Raw genomic sequence first — 20946 nt, forward strand, 5'->3', positions numbered from 1 at the left:
GCAGTATCAGACATGCTTAATGAATATCATAATACACCACTTTTGTTGTATGCACCATCACATTTTTGTATATGTTTGTGTGTTTTTAATCTGCAAATCTTTTTCTTTACTCAACATGCTTATTAGCCAGAACTGACCATGCTGCACTTGCAATAAATCTTTTGTCTACATTTATTAGGTAGAGATGGATAAACCGAAATCAAGTTTTGAAACCTTTTTTACCAATATGTTCAGTTAAAAACAAAACACACAATACTGTGGATATTCAATGTTCTCCCGTTGGTTTGGGCGCCTAGACCCAAAGGATAACACGTACACCTAAGGCTTTGGCCGTCTGCCTGTGTTGATTTATTTTTAGAGCATCCAAGTTTTGCAGCTACAGTGTATAAATGGCACCTGTGTCACATTGACTATAATGTAGTGAGATTAATGCAGTGAATAGGGAGAGGGTCTCAGCAGTGGTTGTCACTTTAATGATGGAATTTTGGTAGCTTTTTACAGTAAGAGCCTTAAAAAACGTTGCTGTTGTGAATAGTAATTGCTAGTTGTGCTCCGTATCTAAAGACACGATTGAATGCAAACTGCTGATCTCCAAATGTTAAGTGGTATTCTATTATACCTCTTTCGGACCACCACCGTTCTAACATGGATTATTGCAGATGAGCGCGCATAACTCGAGTTGCTGTGCGGTCTGAAAGGTCCCAGGGGAAATATCCCTGGTCGAACACTGTTTCAAACCTGGTCGATGTGCGGTGTGAACGGGTTGCCGAGTCGATGCAAGCTGTTTCCCGTTCACACATTATGAACGGGTGGCGCTTGGAGGCCATCTGATCTCCAAGCGCCGCCTCCGCTGATGTCGCCAACCCTGCAATATTATGGGCTGGGGACGCCACTGTGAAAGGGGCAGAGGCGGGTCGCACCTGGAAAGCACCCGTGTACGGTTCGCAGGTGCGACCCGCCAGTAGCGGTGTGAAAGGGGTATTAGAGAGCAGTCTTCAGTGTTAGTGTGTGTAGGGCTTATTGGCAAATGCAGGGGGGTTTCCAGTTGCCCGGTTGGAAACCTAAAACAGTCCAAATAGGGCTACATTTATTAAGTTGAGCTTTACAAAGCAGCTGCATCTTCGTCAGGTACAGTCACTGGATTTTAAGTGGCTATGATATTAAATACAAAACACTTAAAGTTTTGTCTAGAAGTTCCAATACTGGTCAAGCAAAAAGCTCCCTCCAGATCTGGAGGGTAACCCGCACCGAGATATATAAATGATAACGTAAATCACAAAGTTTCATCATATCTAATTAAACCCTATTTTAGGGATTCACGTATGTATATGTGAAAAAAGATTTGAAGGTTCACAAAGGTGCTACCAACTGGTTTAGGCAAGGATATGGAATCAAATCCCCATAGAAAGGTGAAAAGAGAGAAACCAGGTACAATTTGAGGTGCACTCACCCAACTAACAAATTTTAATATGATTGTTATTGTGAAACGTATATATCCACAGCAGTCATATCAAATAAAGGCTTAAATGCCCAATGACCTAAATCAATGTTGAAGTTTTTTATATTTGTATGGGACTTAATTGTCCTTGTATAGGACAATTAAGTCCCATACAAATATAAAAAACTTCAACATTGATTTAGGTCATTGGGCATTTAAGCCTTTATTTGATATGACTGCTGTGGATATATACGTTTCACAATAACAATCATATTAAAATTTGTTACTTAAAGTTTTGTATTTAATATTATTGCACCTTTAAAGCCAGCACCTGAAAGTGCCTCTAAAAGCGCAGCTTAGTAAATCTGGCTATTAATCCAAGTAAATTGCAACAGTAGTCTTCTCAAAAAGAGAAATGTGCCCATTCTGTAACATAGTACCAATAACATTATTGACTTGGTCTTCTTAGTCACGATGTAATTTATTGTTTTCTGTCATATAATTATTTTAACCACAATTATGTAGTGCTGTACAGTACATAAAGGTAATAACGATAAATCAAATTACATAATATACACTGACATGAACCAAGGTAAATATGATTGTTCCCAAACTAACTTGGTCTACGGGAGGAATTAAATTAGCCCAAATTTTTTCAAGTGGGAAAAAAAAAAAAACAGGAGTTTTTTTTTGCAATATTTTTTTAAGGGGGGTGGGGCGCTATTTACATTGCCCCTGTCTTTTGCACCCAAAATTATACGTTTTCGCTCAAACACAGAATCCGTGATAAGTTCACGGATCTATGTGTTTTCACGAAAAACAGGCTTTTGTCAGGGATTTTTTTTTTTGGAGCCTGCTGAAGAAAATCCTTGATAATAGCTGTTGGAGTCTGCATTTTGGGGCTAATTGTTTAGTTAGGCTTATTTCAATAAGTCGTTACAGACTGTGTCGCAACCCAGGTTGCTGCACGTTGACATCCAATATCCCGGGCAGTCTGAAAGGGGTATAGAAGTATTGAATACAGTAGAAAACCAGTATCAGAGGTGGAGCCTGTGGGAGGCAAAGGAGTCAGCTGCCACCAGACTCCTGCTCTGAAAGGGGCACCTCTCCTCCTCCATTGTCTCCTGTTCCATGGGCACTGAAACACCATTCAATTATTGTTTTAGTTAGTTAATTGAAAGCCACCGCTATCTTTTCCATGGCTGCCTTCCCCACTAAGTCCCTGCACCTTACAAGTCACACCATCGTAGATATAGATATATATTTTGCAAGTGGATTGTCCAGAATTAGAACCCACGACCTATTACACTGGAAGCAGACACCTTAGTGATGGAGCGGTTTGCTCACTCATAGGAATCATGAGAATTGTAGCTTAAAAAAAAAATAGCAAATACAGATGGATCCTCTGTTATCTTTGCTGGCTGAGGCGTTAGTCACGATCAGGCATACTTATCGTGCTTGGTCACAAGGAGGCTTGCCTAGTCGTAGGGAGGCGCAGAGAGTGTTTGGCGTTACCTTTGAGTGTAATACCTGCGATCATCCACCAGCTGTCGCTTTTTAAAATCACCATTGCACATGAGTGTGGTTTCCAGTAAAACACAATACTGAACTACAACGTAAGAATTACTTTACTGGTGCGTCTCATTATGCTACAGTGTGCTATGTTATGTTAAATACAGTATATAGTACTGTATTTAGTACAGTATATACAGACACAAATAGTATAGTATATACAGACACAAACGAATGTGATAAAGCCACTGTATAGTCCATTGACGTTAGAGATATGTGAGCGTCCAAGTCCCGCAGATAAATCAACAAATAAAGATAGTGGTGTATACAGACGCAAATGAACGTGTTACAGGTATGGTCTATTGATAGGGGTATGTGAGCGTCCAAGTCCCATAGCCATTATGGCATAATCAAAACAAATTGGTTTATGTATCTGTCATGTGGCAACGTGTCCGAGTGGTGAAGTGTGCCGCTTCCCATGCTTAGAGTCCCGGGTTCGATTTCCAAAATGCAAATGCATGTTAATTTTTTCCTGACACTGTGTATTAATTTTTTATTTTTGTATCTATTGTAATATACCTTCACATTCAATAGATTTACATAAAGCAGGGTAAAGCTGCAGGAGCGTATCTAAAATACGCAGCAGCTATGAGGATAAGCAAGCTCTATGCACCGTGCGGTACACATACAATACTGTAGCAGGCCAGACTCGATTGACATGGCTACCACCCATTATCCTGCACCTCTTGGAAGCCCTCAGCTATGGAGCAAGCGACCACATTGGTTTTGCAAAAATCAGGGTAATGCTGAAGGAGCATCTCAATACTCTAGCTAAAATACACAGGGGTGATGGGGATAAGCAAGCGAGCTCTATCCACATTACGATACACCAGGCTCGATGGCATAGCAAGTTGACAAAATGGCTGCCACCAGTAACCCCTTGCCTCGTGGAAGCCCTCAGCTATGGAGCGAGCGATTGGCATAGGTTTAACAAGAATCAGTGCAGTGCTGAAGGAACGTCTCCATACCCTACAGTAGCTAAAATACACAGTGGCAGAGGTCCCGTAGAATGAGCATTTAATATAGTGTATACAGATGCAAAACAACGAGTTTAACTTACAGTATGGTCATTGAAGTTAGGGATACAGTACAGTATGTGAGCTGCCAAGTCCTGTAGACATTAGGGCATAATCTAAAACCAATGGCAAGGGATCACTGCTTACATTTAGACATGAGCTTGTGTATCTGTCATGAGGCATGTGCATGCCTTTTATTTCTGACACTTTATTAATTTTCTCTGACGTCCTAGTGGATGCTGGGAACTCCGTAAGGACCATGGGGAATAGCGGCTCCGCAGGAGACTGGGCACAAAAGTAAAGCTTTAGGACTACCTTGTGTGCACTGGCTCCTCCCCCTATGACCCTCCTCCAAGCCTCAGTTAGATTTTTGTGCCTGGCCGAGAAGGGTGCACACTAGGGGCTCTCCTGAGCTTCTTAGTGAAAGTTTAGTTTTAGGTTTTTTATTTTCAGTGAGACCTGCTGGCAACAGGCTCACTGCATCGAGGGACTAAGGGGAGAAGAAGCGAACTCACCTGCGTGCAGAGTGGATTGGGCTTCTTAGGCTACTGGACACCATTAGCTCCAGAGGGACCGAACACAGGCCCAGCCTCGGAGCTCGGTCCCAGAGCCGCGCCGCCGGCCCCCTTACAGAGCCAGAAGCAAGAAGAGGTCCGGAAAAATCGGCGGCAGAAGACATCAGTCTTCAACAAGGTAGCGCACAGCACTGCAGCTGTGCGCCATTGTTACTCAGGCACACTTCTTACTTCGGTCACTGAGGGTGCAGGGCGCTAGGGGGGGGCGCCCTGAGCAGCAATGTAAACACCTTGGCTGGCATAAATACACCACATATAACCCCCAGGGCTATATGGATGTATTTTAACCCCTGCCAGAACTCGCCAAAAAGCGGGAGAAAAGGCCGCCGAGAAGGGGGCGGAGCCTATCTCCTCAGCACACGGGCGCCATTTTCCATCACAGCTCCGCTGGAAGGACGTCTCCCTGACTCTCCCCTGCAGTCCTGCACTACAGAAAAGGGTAAAAAAGAGAGGGGGGCACTAATTTGGCGCAGTTCTAATAATAACAGCAGCTATAAAGGGAAAAGCACGTTTTATAGTGGTATTCCTGTCTATATATAGCGCTCTGGTGTGTGCTGGCATACTCTCCCTCTGTCTCCCCAAAGGGCTAGTGGGGTCCTGTCCTCTATCAGAGCATTCCCTGTGTGTGTGCGGTGTGTCGGTACGATTGTGTCGACATGTTTGAGGAAGAAAATGAGATGGAGGCGGAGCAATTGCCTATTATAGAGTTGTCATCCCCTAGGGAGTCGACACCTGAGTGGCTGAGCTTATGGAAGGAATTGCGTGACAGTGTCAGTTCTTTACGAAAGACAGTTGACGACATGAGACAGCCGGCTACTCAGCTTGTGCCTGTCCAGGGGTCTCAAACGCCATCAGGGGCTTTAAAACGCCCGTTACCTCAAATGGCAGACACAGACACGGATACTGACTCCAGTGTCGATGATGAGGAGACAATCGTGACTTCCAGTAGGGCCACACGTTACATGATTGCAGCAATGAAAAATGTATTGCATATCTCTGATAATACAAGTACCACTAAAAAGGGTATTATGTTTGGTGAGAAAAAACTGCCTGTAGTTTTTCCTGTATCCGAGGAATTAAATGAAGTGTGTGATGAGGCGTGGGTTTCCCCCGATAAAAAACTGATAATTCCTAAAAGGTTATTGGCATCATACCCTTTCCCGCCAGAGGATAGGGCACGTTGGGAAACACCCCCTAGGGTGGATAAAGCGCTCACACGCTTGTCTAAACAGGTAGCACTACCCTCTCCTGATACGGCCGCCCTAAAGGAACCTGCCGATAGAAAGCATGAGAATATCCTAAAATGTATATACACTCACACGGGTGTTATACTGCGACCAGCAATCGCCTCAGCCTGGATGTGCAGTGCGGGCGTGGCGTGGTCGGATTCCCTGACTGAAAATATTGATACCCTAGATAGGGACAGTATATTACTGACTATAGAGCATTTGAAAGATGCATTTTTATATATGCGTGATGCACAGAGGGATATTTGCCGACTGGCATCAAGGGTTAGCGCGCTGTCCATTTCTGCAAGAAGAGGTTTATGGACGCGGCAGTGGTCAGGTGATGCGGATTCTAAAAGGCACATGGAAGTATTGCCTTATAAGGGGGAGGAGTTATTTGGGGTAGGTCTATCAGACCTGGCAGCCACGGCAACTGCTGGAAAATCCACATTTTTACCCCAGGTAGCTTCTCAACCTAAGAAGACGCCGTATTATCAGGCGCAGTCCATTTGGCCCCATAAGGGCAAGCGGGCAAAAGGCGCCTAATTTCTGCCCCGTGGCAGAGGGAGAGGAAAAAGGCTGCAGCAAACAGCCAGTTCCCAGGAACAAAAGCCCTCTCCCGCCTCCGCAAAGTCCTCAGCATGACGCTGGGGCTTTACAAGCGGACTCAGGCACGGTGGGGGCCCGTCTCAAGAAATTCGAGACGTCTCCCCCTCGCCGTTTCATAAAGTCTGCTTTACCGACGTCTCCCTCAGACAGGGAGGCAGTATTGCAAGCCATTCACAGGCTGTATTCCCAGCAGGTGATAATCAAGGTACCCCTCCTGCGACAGGGAAAGGGGTACTATTCCACACTATTTGCGGTACCGAAGCCGGACGGCTCGGTGAGACCAATTTTAAATCTAAAATCCTTGAACACTTACATACAAAGGTTCAAATTCAAGATGGAGTCACTCAGAGCAGTGATTGCAAACCTGGAAGAAGGGGACTATATGGTCTCTCTGGACATCAAAGATGCTTACCTACATGTCCCAATTTACCCTTCTCCAAGGGTACCTCAGGTTTGTGGTACAGAACTGTCACTATCAGTTTCAGACGCTGCCGTTTGGATTGTCCACGGCACCCCGGCTCTTTACCAAGGTAATGGCCGAAATGATGATACTCCTTCGAAAGAAGGGAGTTTTAGTTATCCCTTACTTGGACGATCTCCTGATAAGGGCAAGATCCAGGGAACAGTTGGAAGTCGGGGTAGCACTATCTCAGATAGTGCTGCGGCAGCACGGTTGGATTCTCAATATTCCAAAATCGCAGCTGATCCCGACGACACGCCTTCTATTCCTAGGGATGATCCTGGACACAGTCCAGAAAAAGGTGTTTTCTCCCGGAGGAGAAAGCCAGGGAGTTATCCGAACTAGTCAGAAACCTCCTAAAACCAGGCCAAGTGTCAGTGCATCAGTGCACAAGGGTCCTGGGAAAAATGGTGGCTTCCTACGAAGCAATTCCATTCGGCAGATTCCACGCAAGAACTTTCCAGTGGGACCTGCTGGACAAATGGTCCGGATCGCATCTTCAGATGCATCAGCGGATAACCCTGTCACCAAAGACAAGGGTGTCTCTCCTGTGGTGGTTGCAAAGTGCTCATCTTCTAGAGGGCCGCAGATTCGGCATTCAGGACTGGGTCCTGGTGACCACGGATGCTAGCCTGCGAGGCTGGGGAGCAGTCACACAGGGAAGAAATTTCCAGGGCTTGTGGTCAAGCCTGGAGACATCACTTCACATAAATATTTTGGAGCTAAGGGCCATTTACAATGCCCTAAGCCAAGCAAGACCTCTGCTTCAAGGTCAGCCGGTGCTGATCCAGTCGGACAACATCACGGCGGTCGCCCACGTAAACAGACAGGGCGGCACAAGAAGCAGGAGGGCAATGGCAGAAGCTGCAAGGATTTTTCGCTGGGCCGAAAATCATGTGAAAGCATTGTCAGCAGTGTTTATTCCGGGAGTGGACAACTGGGAAGCAGACTTCCTCAGCAGGCACGACCTCCACCCGGGAGAGTGGGGACTTCACCCAGAAGTCTTCCACATGATTGTAAACCATTGGGAAAAACCAAAGGTGGACATGATGGCGTCCCGCCTAAACAAAAAATTGGACAGGTATTGCGCCAGGTCAAGGGACCCTGAGGCAATAGCTGTGGACGCTCTGGTAACACCGTGGGGGTACCAGTCAGTGTATGTGTTCCCTCCTCTTCCTCTCATACCAAAAGTACTGAGAATTATAAGACGGAGGGGAGTAAGAACTATACTCGTGGCTCCGGATTGGCCAAGAAGGACTTGGTACCCGGAACTTCAAGAGATGCTCACGGAGGACCCGTGGCCTCTACCTCTAAGAAGGGACCTGCTCCAGCAAGGACCCTGTCTATTCCAAGACTTACCGCGGCTGCGTTTGACGGCAGGGCGGTTGACCGCCGAATCCTGAAGGAAAAAGGCATTCCGGATGAAGTCATCCCTACCCTGATCAAGCCAGGAAGGATGTAACCGCAAAGCATTATCACCGCATTTGGCGAAAATATGTTGCGTGGTGCGAGGCCAGTAAGGCCCCGATGGAGGAATTTCAACTAGGTCGATTCCTGCATTTCCTGTAAACAGGAGTGTCTATGGGCCTAAAATTGGGGTCCATTAAGGTTCAAATTTCGGCCCTGTCAATTTTCTTCCAGAAAGAACTAGCTTCAGTTCCTGAAGTTCAGACGTTTGTAAAAGGGGTACTGCATATACAACCTCCTTTTGTGCCTCCAGTGGCACCTTGGGGATCTCAATGTAGTTTTGGGGTTCCTAAAGTCACATTGGTTTGAACCACTTGAATCTGTGGAGTTAAAATATCTCACATGGAAAGTGGTCATGTTGTTGGCCCTGGCCTAGGCCAGGCGCGTGTCAGAATTGGCGGGCTTTATCCTGTAAAAGCCCTTATCTGATCTTCCATTCAGACAGGGCGGAATTGAGGACTCGTCCTCATTTTCTCCCTAAGGTGGTTTCAGTGTTTCATCTGAACCAACCTATTGTGGTACCTGCGGCTACTAGTGACTTGGATGACTCCAAGTTGTTGGACGTAGTCAGGGCCTTGAAAATATATGTTTCCAGGACGGCTGGAGTCAGGAAATCTGACTCGCTGTTTATCCTGTATGCACCCAACAAGCTGGGTGCTCCTGCTTCTAAGCAGACTATTGCTCGTTGGATTTGTAGTACAATTCAGCTTGCACATTCTGTGGCAGGCCTGCCACAGCCAAAATCTGTAAAAGCCCATTCCACAAGGAAGGTGGGCTCATCTTGGGCGGCTGCCCGAGGGGTCTCGGCGTTACACCTTTGCCGAGCAGCTACTTGGTCAGGGGCAAACACGTTTGCTAAATTCTACAAATTTGATACCCTGGCTGAGGAGGACCTGGAGTTCTCTCATTCGGTGCTGCAGAGTCATCCGCACTCTCCCGCCCGTTTGGGAGCTTTGGTATAATCCCCATGGTCGTTACGGAGTTCCCAGCATCCACTAGGACGTCAGAGAAAATAAGAATTTACTTACCGATAATTCTATTTCTCGTAGTCCGTAGTGGATGCTGGGCGCCCATCCCAAGTGCGGATTGTCTGCAATACTTGTACATAGTTATTGTTACAAAAATTGGGTTATTATTGTTGTGAGCCATCCTTCCAGAGGCTCCTCTGTTATCATGCTGTTAACTGGGTTCAGATCACAGGTTATACGGTGTGATTGGTGTGGCTGGTATGAGTCTTACCCGGGATTCATAAATCCTTCCTTATTGTGTACGCTCGTCCGGGCACAGTATCCTAACTGAGGCTTGGAGGAGGGTCATGGGGGGAGGAGCCAGTGCACACCAGGTAGTCCTAAAGCTTTACTTTTGTGCCCAGTCTCCTGCGGAGCCGCTATTCCCCATGGTCCTTACGGAGTTCCCATCATCCACTACGGACTACGAGAAATAGAATTATCGGTAAGTACATTCTTATTTTTTTTCTATTGTAATACTGTACCTTTAAATTCAATAGAAATACTGTATGCACACAGGTTTTACATGAATCAAGGCAATGCAGCAGGAGTGTCTCATTTCACTATCTAAAATACACAGCGACTATGGGTGGGGATAAGTGAGTTCTGTCACCATAAGCTGTCTGCTGTACTGTACCCTTCCCATTGGTGTTTGATAATGCTGTTACGGGACTTGGATGCTCATATTGCGGATCACGGTATTTAGCCACCACCTTCCCCCATCCCACTTCTCCCCCTGGGAGCCTGCTCATTTCATAGACATAAAGGGAGGTCAGTTTACAATAAATGTACAACACAGTACTGTATGTAAATGAAGATCAGATGGAGAACTGCAGTCGCTTTAATAGAGACACGATCTCTTGTGTAAATGGTAGCATTGATCCCTTCTCATACAGTACAACAGATTCTCTAACATCGATGAACTACAGTACAGTACTGTGTTACTCGAACAATTAGTTGCATTAGGATACACTATTTATATGGGTGGTCTTCAGTATGCCGACTGTCGGGATCCTGGCGCACAGTATACCAGCGCTGGAATCCCGACAGCCGACATACCGACACTTTTTCTCCCTCGTGGGGGTCCACGAACCCCCTGGAGGGAGAATAAAATAGCGTGCACGCCACCGTGCCCGCAAGGGGCTCATTTGCGCTCACCACGCTGTCAGTATGCCGGTGGTCAGGCTCCCGGCGCCGGTATGCTGGTCGCCGGGAGCCCGGCCGCCGGCATACCATACTACACCCATTTATATTTATTGATATATCTATGGGACCTCATTGCCGCTGTGTATTTTAGCTAGCGGAATGAGACACCCCTGCAGATGTGAAGCTATATTACAATAGATTTAAAAAAATTACAATTAATAAAGTGTCAGAAAAAATAAACATGCACTCGCACTTTGGGAATCGAACCCGTGACCCTAAGAATATTTTAATTTTTAATCTATTGTTGTCTACAGGACTTGGACACTCACATGCAGTAACATTGTAATGGACAAGTGTTTCACACGTTCATTTGCATCTGTATAAACTTTTTTTTTTTTTTAGACTCTCTTCGTCTGACCATTATTCTGTGTGTACAGTATACAGTACTCGTCACTGACCATTTGACTATTATAATTGATTCATTTATTTGTTAATTTTTGGGGGGTGAATTAATAATTTCTGCAGATGGGACTTGGCCGCTCACATACAATACTGTACTGTAACCCTAACTTCAATGGACCAAACTGTATCTTAAACATGTTCTTATGCATCTGTATACACTATATTTATTATTTGCTCATTCTACGGCACCTCATTGCCGCTGTGTATTTTTTAGCTAGGGTATTGAGACGCTCCTTCAGCATTGCCGTGACTCTTGCAAAACTGATGCTGTCGCTGGCTCCATAGCTGAGGGCTTCCAAGAGGTGCAGGGTCACGGGCAGCAGCCACTTTGTCAACTTGCTATGCGATTGAGTCTGGTTTATCGTAATGTGCATGGAGCTTGCTTATCCCTATTGTTCCTGTGTAATATAATTAGGGTATTGAGACGATCCTTCAGCATTGCCCTGATTCTTGCAAAACCGATGTCGTCACTCGCTCCATAGCTGAGGGCTTAAATTAAAAAAATTATATTAAAGTGTCAGGAAAAAACAAACATGCACTCGTACTTTGGGAATCGAACCTGGGACTCTTAGCATGGGAAGCAGTACATTTCATCACTTGGGCATGACGCCTCATGATGGATAAACAAGCTCATGTGTAAATGTACTGTAAGCAGTGATCCCTTCCCATTGGTGTTTGTTTATGCTATTACAGGGCGATGCCTTTGCACTTCCAAGAGTAGCTCCCGGCCAGCGCAGCTTTAGCGTGCTCCCCGGCCCGCAGCTGCTGCGTGTGATGTCACGCAGCCGCTGCGGCCTCCCCCCCATTCAGTCCGGCCACGCCTGCGTTGGCCGGACCAAACCCACGAAACGGCGGCCAAACGCCACCGTTCCGCCCCCTCCCGCCCAGCCATCGCCTCTGCCTGTCAATCAGGCAGAGGCGATCACATCCCTGCTACGGCCTTCGGCCGTCTGGCATGCTCTGGCGCAATACGGCACCGGCGCATGCGCAGCAGGGACCCGTTCGCTCTGCTGCATTAAAACGCAGCGAAAGAACGGGTCAGAATGACCCCCCTTAACATTACAGTCGTCACTGACCATTTGCCAGAGCTTGTAGATCAATCTGCCGCTATTCGCTCTAAAATACTGGATTAGTGGAGCATTAGCCATCCAGTGGTGGTGATGTGTATTGCATGCTGAGTATGTAGTTTAGTCGCACCTAGAGTATGTAGCCTAGGTGCGACTAAACCTCCATTTAGGCGGAGAAACTGCAAAGTTAAGGGAGGCTCCATCAGTAAGGGGCCTGCTTCCAGTGTAATAGGTCATAGGTTCTAATCCTTGGTATCACTTGCGAAGAAAAGTGTGATTTAAAGTAAATGACAATGAAATGTGTGTATGTGTTTTTCCACATTTTGTTATGTTACAGCTGTATTCCAAAATGGAATAAATTTTTTTCCCTCAGAATTCTACACACAATAGCCCATAATAACAACGTGAAACAAGTTTTATTTTTAGATTTTTTGCAAATTTATTCAAGAAAAAAAAACGAAGAAATCACATGTACATAAGTATTCGCAGCCTTTACCATGAAGCTCAAAATTGAGCTCAGGTGCATCCTGTTTCCACTGATCATCCTTGAGATGTTCCTACAGTTTAATTGGAGTCCACCTGTGGTAAATAAAGTTGATTGTACATGATTTGCAAAGGCACACACCTGTCTATATAAGGTCCCACACTTGACAGTGCATGTCTGAGCACAAACCAAACATATAGTCAAAGGAATTGTCTGTAGACCTCCGAGACAGGATCGTCTCGAGAAACATATCTGGGGAAGGGTACAAAAAAAATATCTGCTGCTTTGGAGGTCCCAATGAGCACAGTGGCCTCCATCATCCGTTAATGGAAAAAGTTCGGAACCACCAGGATTCTTCCTAGAGCTGGCCGGTCATCTAAACTGAGTGATCGGGGGAGAAGGGCCCTAGTCAGGAGTGTTTGGAAAAACGCAGGCGTGTCCAAGTGTTTGTAGGGAGGGTTCCTGCCATCAATTCCAGTCCCACACAGGCTGAAGTGTTCGCAGTGGCTGAGCAAGTCCTGGGCTACTCGGAGACTGCACAAAATCTGTTTGTACAGCTCTGCTACACATGCGTTTGCACACTTGCAAAGCGAATATACACTCCACTATGGGCGGTGACTATGCGAACGCACGACTGCAAGAAAAACCCTAGCGGGTGAAAAGGTCTGAATTAGCCCCATTGTGTGTAGCATTTTGAGTGGAAAAAATGAATTTATTCCAGTTTGGAATAAGGCTGTAACATAACAAAATGTGGAAAAAGTGAAGCAATGTGAACACTTTCCAGATGTACTGTTGTAAATATGTATTTTTTACCTCTGTTTTCTCTTACAAGAAAAAAAGAAAGAGAAATGGTTACATTTCTGTTAATTACACCTAAAGACACACTGTATTACCTTTCTGGTACATATTTACCTATACTGAAATACATTTATGGGTATTGGTATCATTCAGTGCTTTATTGTTGGTGTACAAAACAGGCACTTTTGTTTTTGTAACTTTTAATTGTTTGTAACTATTTGTTTTAGTTCTAACAATTAAAAGTTAAAAGATACAATCTGTTAAATAATTCCATAAATGACTAAAAATAAGCATCTGAACACTTATCCAGGGTGTGTAAGATATTATAAATAATGGATCAACATGTAACTTTAGGAGAGTACTGGCAACCTTTTTTTTTTTTTTTTTTTTTTCTCAGCTCTATTATCTTTTTCAGTTCAGTCTTTTTTTTTAGTTGGGGCAGCACGGATGGTGTAATGGTTAGCATTATTGCCTCACAACACTGAGGGCATGGGTTCAATTCCCGTTATGGACCTAACTGTGTGGAGTTTGTATAGTCTATTTCCGTGCTTGCGTGGGTTTCCTCTGGGTACTCCGGTTTCTTCCCACAATCCAAAAATTATGCTAGTAGGTTAATTGGCTCCAAACCATATTAACCCTAACGTGAATGTGTGTGCGTGTACATGTGGTAGGGAATATAGATTGTAAGCTCCACTGGGGCAGGGACTGATGTGAATGGCCAAATATTCTCTGTAAAGTGCTGTGGAATAGGTGTGCGCTATATAAATAACTGCAAATAAATAAACACATTTTACAGAGTAATAAAGCATTAGTGATCAAGTAAAGTCCTTGCTTGCATAAAACGGGGTATTGAGACGAGGGACGAGGATATAATCCTGTCGCTGTACAAATCATTGGTACGTCCGCACCTGGAATATTGTGTTCAGCTCTGGGCACCATATTATAAAAATGATATTAGGGAAATTGAAAGAGTTCAAGGGCGCGATACTAAACTGATTAAAGGGTTAGACACTGGAGTACGAGGAAAGGCTTACTAGGTTAAATATGTATGCACGAGAGAAGGTGTCTAAGAGGAGACATTATTAATATCTTCAAATATGTAAAGGGTGAATACAAGGAGTTAGCAGGGGATTTGTTTATTAATAGAACTCTGTATAGGACACGTGGGCACTCGCTGAGGCTAGAGGAGAGAAAATTCCGTACAAAACGTAGGAAAGGGTTCTTCACAGCAAAGGCAATAAGGATTTGGAACTCCCTGGCAGAGAATGTAATAATGGTGGACTCTGTAAATGCATTCAAAATCAGATTGGACAGTTTTCTAGCTGAAAAAAAGTATCCAAGGCTATAGCATTTAATATATTGACATTAAGTATCTGGGAGTTGTACGAAATATAGTTGACAATTGGTACGAAACCATTACTTCAGCTGGTGCATTATAATGTGCACAGCTTAACACGGAATACAGGTTGAACCCGATGGGCATTTTGCCTCTTTTCAACCAAAACAACTATGTTACTATGATATTGTGTAACACAGAAGTTAGATTGCTTTTGTAGTTTTCAGTACAGAAGAATGCAGTTCAATGACCAATGCTCTAACTTCAGTGATGTCACTGCTATTTGTATTAAAAGGTTTGTCCACCTCCCCCCCCCAAAATAAATGATAATCACAGAGAAAAAAATAGTAAAACCCCCTAACACAAATTTCTATGCGGAAAATTCTTTGGGTATGTACATATAATACATATTAGGGATGACTGTGAATGTAACATTCTTAGAAACAAATTAGCAATCTGTTTGTGTTTTCAGATTGCAAAGTGAAAAACAAAATATGGTATACGTGTATCCCGTATCCAAATATTCCGAAATACGGAATTTTTTGAGTGAGATAGTGAAATCTTTGTTTTCTGATGACTCAATGTACACAAACTTTGTTTAACACACAAAATTATTCAAAATATTGTGTTAAATGTTCTTCAGGCTGTGTGTGTAAAAGGTGTATATGAAACATAAATGATTTTTTGTGAATGTACACAAACTTTATTTAATGCACTAAGTTATTAAACATATTTGCTAAAATTGTGTATATGAAACATAAATGCTTTCTGTGCTTAGACTTGGGTTCCATCGCCGGGACATCTCATTATGGTATGCAATTATTCCAAAATACGTAAAAATCCGATATCCAAAATACTTCTGGTCCCAAGCATTTTGGATAAGGGATACTCAACCTGTACTATTTATATATTTATTTAGCTGTTTTCCTGTGTTTGACTAAAATTTATATATATTTTTTATACTCCAGTATGCTAGCCAAATAAATCACAATTTGTTACAAAATGAAAGCAAATGGTAAATCCATTTTAGTTAGACTGTGAATATGTGTGTGAGAGAGATAATGTATGGGGTCATGTGACACTGTACGCATGCCCTGACTGAGTTTATTTATTTATGTACTGTATCTAAAAAGCAGTGCTCTTAAAATAACACTGTACTAAAGGGAAAAGGTATTTGGTGCTCATCACAACTTGGTTGCTAAAATGCATTTATACAGTATCTTATTTTTTTGCAAATTAAATATTTATTGAAAATTTTTGTCCAGGTACAGAAATCGTGAAAGGCATGTATTAAAGACAAATGAATTCTTCAAGGCATATAAAGTGAAAAAAACAAACAAAACACAATCAAATCTCTACATAGAACATACAGTGACTCATAAAGTAAACCAGACATCTCAAGCATATAATTTAAATAACAATAATCAGAAGCTTTATAACTGATCAAAAACAGAAAGAAAAGAATTATAAGTAGAAGGAAATATAGAGTATTCAGAAAAGGAAGTAAGGAAAAAGAAGACACAGGTTCTCTCATCCCACCTCGTAAGGGTAATGGCCTAATTCTTTATACAGTCTGCCAGCCAAGGATACCAGGTAGCCGTAAAGGATTGAGTTTTCACTTCTAATGCTGATAAGGTCATCCATTGCCATATAATATTCTAAGCGGGCGCTCCACTACTTCATACAGGGGACCACATCTGACTTCCAATGCACAGGGATAATCACCTTAGAGGCGCTAAGGATATGGCGGAGTAACCTTTTCTTAAATTAAGGTCTTGCCTGCATGTAAGATTTAAAAGCCAGAAGCTGGGATAAAAAGGCAGGTCTTCGCCAAGAATTATGTTAGCCACTTCTACAACTTTGCGCCAATAAGGCTGAAGGAGGGAACACTCCCACCAGATATGTAAATGGGTGCCAACTGCCACCTTGCATCTCCAAAATGTATTGAAGACCTCAGGATACATTTTACCTAGTGTATTTGGACAGCGGTACCAACGTGTGAGTACTTTGTAATGTGTTTCCAGCACCAGAACATTGACAGGGAATGAGAAAGTATTACTGAAAATACCTTCTCAGTCATTTTCAACTATCAAACCCGTAAAATCCGATTCCTAACCCAATCTTTAACAAATTTAGGTTGAGGAGAATCTCCGATCTATTATCAATTTGTAGAATGTAGATAGGGTGTGGCGCGGAGAAGTTTGGGAAAGACACAATTGTTCAAACAAAGTCACAGCCCATCTACCGTTCACAGGAGAATATAGACTCGCAAGAAAATGTTTTTCAATCTGAAGGTATCTCCAAATTTCCTTGTTTGGCAGATCACATTTAGCCTGCAACTCAGGAAAGCTCACTATGCCTGATGAGTCTAGCAGCTGATCCGCTCTCCATAAACCTCTATCTCGTCAGAGCTGGAACGACTAGGACTGGTAACCTGTCAGGAATGCAGGATTCCTAAATAATGGCGTGAGTGGGGAAGGAGGCGGTGAAAAAAAAATGTTGGGCACGCAAGCGACGTCAGCATGTAAAAGTGGTTCTAGCAAGCGGGTTCAAGACAAGGGGGATTTTAGAGTGCCAAGGGGAGTCCGAGTGGATAGAGGGGAGCGAGGCTAGTTCAATATCCACCCACTATTTTCTATTAAACTCGCGACTCCACTCCATGACTCTAGTAAGGAGTACAGCATGATAATAGGAGAGAAAGTGTGGCAATTGGAGCTCCCCCTGATGTTACATCTGAAAAGTATCTTGCTTAAACCTAGGTTTACACCCTGCCCATATAAAATCCATGATATTTCGCTGCAATGCGATAAACCAGGACCGGGGAATAGCAACGGGTAAAGTTTGTAAAAGGTACAGAATTCTAGGTAAAATATTAATCTTAATAACTCCCGCTCTACCTATCCATGACATTTTTCTTCCCGCCCCGATTGGTGAGATCAGAATGGAGTTTAGCTAGAAATGGGGGAAAGTTAGGGGTTCATTCAGAGTTGATCGCTCGCTAGCTACTTTTTGCAACGCTGCGATCAGATAGTTGCCGCCTATAGGGGAGTGTATTTTCACTTTGCAAGTGTGTGAACACCTGTGCAGCCGAGCAGTGCAGAAACATTTTGTGCAGTTTCTGAGTAGGTCTGAACTTACTTATCCCTTGCGATCACTTCAGCCTGTCTGGTCCCGGAATTGACGTCAGACACTCGCCCTGCAAACGCTTGGACATGCCTGCGTTTTTCCAAACACTCCCAGAAAGCGGTTAGTTGACACCCATAAACGCCTTCCTGTCAATCTCCTTGCGATCGGATGTGCGAATGGATTCTTCGTTAAATCCATCGCTTAGCAACGATCCGTTTTGTACCCGTACGACGTGTCTGCGCATTGCAGTGCATGCGCAGTAGTGACCTGATCGCGCAAAAAACCGGCAGCGTGCAAACAGGTTGGAATGACCCCCTTAGAGTGATAAACTTGGGAGAGGGTTTTATGCAAAATCACTCCTAAATATTTTAGTTGTGAAGGATGCCATCTGGTCCAATGTTAAGTTCATTGCTATAGATTTGGTTAGATTAACTTTAAAATTTGAGATGGCTCCAAATCGTTTAAATTTCTTAAGGAGATTTGGTATACAGGTCAAGGGGTTGGATACATCAGCTAGGAGGCTGTCCGCGAACAGAGCCAACCCTGTGATATTATTATTTAGATGAATGGCCCTCGCCAGGACCTCCATACATGGTATGAAAATAAGTGGCGACAAGAGACAGCCCTACCGAGTGCCATTCTGAATCCAAAACGGATCCGACAAACCCTCCATTTATACAGACATGGGCTGAGGGTCAATAGTACAAAGCCCAAATTCTCTGGAAGCCCACCTGCCGCAAGCCCAGATGCCACAAGGTAGACGTGATTCCGCACCAGTTTTCTGAAGGTACAGAAAAAGTAGTGATAATAATAATGATAAAGTACCAGAATAACATATGATATGTACGAATAATTCGTATTTTGATTGATAAGTCTGGTGGTGCACCCAGAGTCGGAAACAACTGGGAAGAAAGGATTTACAGAAGACTCTTGTGTGGGTGCACTCTTGTTTATATTGGTTAGTATGAAAGTATTAAAACATAACTTTTATTAGCTCATTACTCTAAGAAAAAATCCACACTTATATAATCCACCACAATTCTTAAAATTAAGGAAATGTAAACATTTTTTAGAAAATTGGAAATGTTCTGGTTAGTCTATATTAGTAGACTTCAGGAGGGATGTAGACACTCTGGTTCTACATCCTATTCCTATCCCACCAGCACAAGCTTAGCTTGTATTAATAAGACCTCCAAGGGTCATTGAACCGAATTGATGTCAAAAGATATGGATCCTAATTAGTATTGACCAATTTAGGATCTATTATGAGTAAGGGGAGACGGTACTTAGAAAAAATGACACAGATCAGAAGAATAAACAAAGGAAATGATTCAGGGAGAATGTGGTGATCCTGCTGTTGGCTAAGAGTCGAGGAGGTCACGAATTACAACACTGAGTATTCTCTGGGGGTCACCCTCTCAGATACTGACCCAGCCCACCACCGTTTTGCTTCCAAGATCGGACGAGATCGGGCTCTATCGGTGGGGTATGGTAGTAATTTCTTGGGCCTGCTATAGCCGACTCACCAATGAGAGTGCACCTAAGGAAGATTTTAGAAAGAGAAACAGAAAACGGGGCGGATCTGCTGTCTGTTAGGCACAGGGTAACCTGTGAATCATGGATGAGAGTCCGCAGATATATGCAGAAGAGAAAAGAAAAGGAAAAAACTGAATGGAGGTTGAGTCAAATATCAGCTTGGTATCAGAGCCAAAATAGAATCAAAATTAGGAATGATTGGGCAAAAGCCCCATTAACTGAGGGTTGGTGCACAGGCCCAGAAGGGTACCTGTTGTTGTACTTATTAACACATATGCTGCAAAGATATCTGGAAAAAAACAGTGTGTAGCTTACAGCACAACTGATAGATTATTTAAGAGAGGTATTGGTGTGATAATCCTGCCTAGATCCCTGGAACATAAGGTATGGTATAAAGACGTTAGGATAATTCACAATTTAGGGTATGTTAGAAAATACTCCTGTTAACAGTATACCAGGTAAGGGGGGTAGACAAGCCCCTGCAGATACTAAGTGGCTACATATAATTGGCTACATATTGCTATTGTTCTCTCTTCGGTATTATTCAAAGAGAATTATAAAATGACAATGGAATTTGTGATAATTATAGTAATTATGATGCTGTGACAAAGGATTGGTAGAAAATTGTTAGAAGTAACAGTCACTGCCCAGATCCCTGGGATGCCCTAATTAGGGTAAAGAACAAAGACATGCCAGGTTGCTGCATGGACTCAAAATAAGAAAAGCATTAGAGACAAAATCCCAAAAGCAAAAGAGGAAAACAGGAAACAAAAAGCACAAAAGGGTACCGGTCCCTGCCCAGGTCCCTGGGTCAGTCACTAGGTTGCAAAATGCAGGATGTACTCCCCAGGTCCTCGGTTCGTGTTGTAGTGATTTGTACTGGAATACTGAAGTAGGTCATGCTGGAATGGGGAAGGTCATGCTGGAAGTCATGCTGGAATGGGGAAGGTCATGCTGGAAAACGCGTTTCACCCGTCCTGCGGGCTTGTTCACTTCCACTGCTGCTGCTCTGAAGTGTGTCTGAGGTTTAAATACCTGTATAATTAGTTAATAAGCAAAGGCTGCGATGTGCTCATTAGCTTGTAATCATCGTCAGACTTCCGCTGTGCTCAGCGGAAGTGGTGGATTTAATCAAGTTGCTAGGCAACCTATACCTCCTGCTTAAGTAAAGAGACAGACGAGGAGAAGGGAAGGAGTGTAGATAAACTCTCTATTGGTGTCATCATTCATACAGTAGTTTAATATATTCTGGCCGCAGGGATGACCGCTTTACCTTTTTTAGATACTTATATGTCCTGAGCCCTGTTGCGTACCGTCATGTCCGGCAGTTAATTCCGGTGTCATGTTGCTAGGATACAGGACGTCCTCGAATGTTTTAGGTGACGTAATCTTCTTCCAGAAATCGGATAGGCCGTCGGGGTTGGAGCGTACTGTTGCTCGGCAACCGAGTGTACACGTGACGTTCTATATACCAAGCAAGTTGGACTGTATTAAAGCCCCCAAACTATTAATAAATTAGTTAATAACCTCATTAGCATAGTGGGTTGACACACTAGGGCCGCAGGGATAACTAATTATATATTTCTCAGATTGTATCCCGGGCCCAGCCGCGTAACGTCAT

The 20946-nt window shown here is 43.7% G+C and overlaps 1 protein-coding gene, 1 long non-coding RNA gene and 1 pseudogene across 5 annotated transcripts in view; 1 reads left to right on the forward strand and 2 right to left on the reverse strand.

Annotated features, from left to right (window-relative positions):
- LOC134933132 (uncharacterized) overlaps positions 1-20588 on the reverse strand; it is a 137623-nt gene extending 117035 nt beyond the window's left edge. For all 3 annotated transcript variants that reach the window (XR_010179620.1, XR_010179619.1, XR_010179618.1), the window contains exon 1: positions 20361-20588. This is a non-coding gene — a long non-coding RNA (uncharacterized LOC134933132). The remainder of the gene's footprint in view (positions 1-20360) is intronic.
- Positions 1-20946, forward strand: part of PPP2R2B (protein phosphatase 2 regulatory subunit Bbeta) — a 521527-nt gene that overhangs the window by 153152 nt on the left and 347429 nt on the right. The gene's annotated exons all lie outside the window — the stretch shown is intronic.
- Positions 19171-19289, reverse strand: LOC134937455 (5S ribosomal RNA; annotated as a pseudogene).

This window comes from Pseudophryne corroboree, chromosome 6 (assembly GCF_028390025.1).
Source record: "Pseudophryne corroboree isolate aPseCor3 chromosome 6, aPseCor3.hap2, whole genome shotgun sequence".
Lineage (NCBI taxonomy): Eukaryota > Metazoa > Chordata > Amphibia > Anura > Myobatrachidae > Pseudophryne > Pseudophryne corroboree.